General features: G+C 28.8%; 1 long non-coding RNA gene across 1 annotated transcript; it reads left to right on the forward strand.

Moving 5' to 3' along the window:
• Positions 1–375: 375 nt before the first annotated feature.
• On the forward strand, positions 376–977 carry LOC136070549 (uncharacterized). The gene is made up of 3 exons (XR_010631767.1): positions 376–465; positions 548–609; positions 714–977. It is a non-coding gene; the product is annotated as an uncharacterized LOC136070549 (long non-coding RNA).
• The last annotated feature ends 246 nt before the right edge of the window (positions 978–1223 follow it).

The following is a 1223-nucleotide window of genomic DNA, read 5'->3' on the forward strand; positions in this document are numbered from 1 at the left end:
ATTTATTTATTTTTACAATTTCAAGCAAAATAAATCCTAAATTTTAGGATTTTAGAATCCTCTACTAATAGCCTACTGACCAACACAGTTTTACATTAAAAAAAAAATGTTTTAGGTATTTTTATTCCTAAAAGTTTGCCTATTATTTAGAAGAAGTTTCCTCCACAATTTTATAATTTCATCTTTAAAGATAACTTCCCCAATATTATTTTTCTCTTTCAAACTTTACGTACTCTTTCAAACTTTACGTATATAGCAATTGCTTACAGAGTCATCATATGAACGGTTGTTTTTTTTTTTTTTTTCCTTTTCATTTTACTTTGTATTTTGCAATTATATTCTAACACAATTGATTCTCTATTTTCTATATAGTGATGAGATGGTGAAGTTGAAGTAAATGCAAAGGAATTTAAGAAACTTTAAGAACCAGAAAATTAATTGAAAGAATCCTCACATGAACAGTTGGTACATTTTTTTTTTCTTTCTCATTTAACTTTGCATTTTGCAACTATTTTCTAACAAAGTTGATTCTCTAATTTTTGTATAGGGAAGAAAGGGTGGAGTTGAAGTAAATGCAAAGGAATTTAAGACCCAAACAATTCATTGAAGGTATGTTCTTAAATTCTTAGTAGAAAATTTCATTAAAATTTTGCATAAAAATTTTGCATTCTAATTATAGGCTTATCTCTTGTGTTCAACGGGAACCCAAGTAGTCAAGTACTCAGCTAATGCGGCCTGGATGTAACAAGCATAAAAAAAGAGTTTGTTATTTGGCAAAGGTGAATTATTTGTTGATATGAGTTCATTTGACACAAATGTGCTATCCGAGAAAGTGCCAGAGTTTTCAATGGTAGTTGGGCAAGAAAAAAGAGTCTTGAAATGAAAAGAACCTGACGAAATCTGAAAGGAATTGGCATACCCTTTATATGTAAAATGCACAAGAAGAACCAAGAAACATGTACCAAGAATGAGAATGGGAGTTGAAGTTTGTTGTTTGTGAATAAAGGATTCTAAAATGTAAACCTGATGAGTATTATGCATTTAACTCCAAGCATTGCTCCACGTTTTCAATTTTCTTTCTTCAATTTTTTTTTTCTTCCTTCATCAAGGCCTAACTTTTTTTTTCTTTGAATAAAAAAAAACTTAACTTTTTTTTTTTTAATCATTTCAATAACCGGTTTCCCTTAATCTCGTCTTACGTTTGGTTTTTTTTTTTTTTTTTC

This window comes from Quercus suber, unplaced genomic scaffold, assembly GCF_002906115.3.
Source record: "Quercus suber isolate HL8 unplaced genomic scaffold, Cork oak 2.0 scaffold_242, whole genome shotgun sequence".
Taxonomy (NCBI): Eukaryota; Viridiplantae; Streptophyta; class Magnoliopsida; order Fagales; family Fagaceae; genus Quercus; species Quercus suber.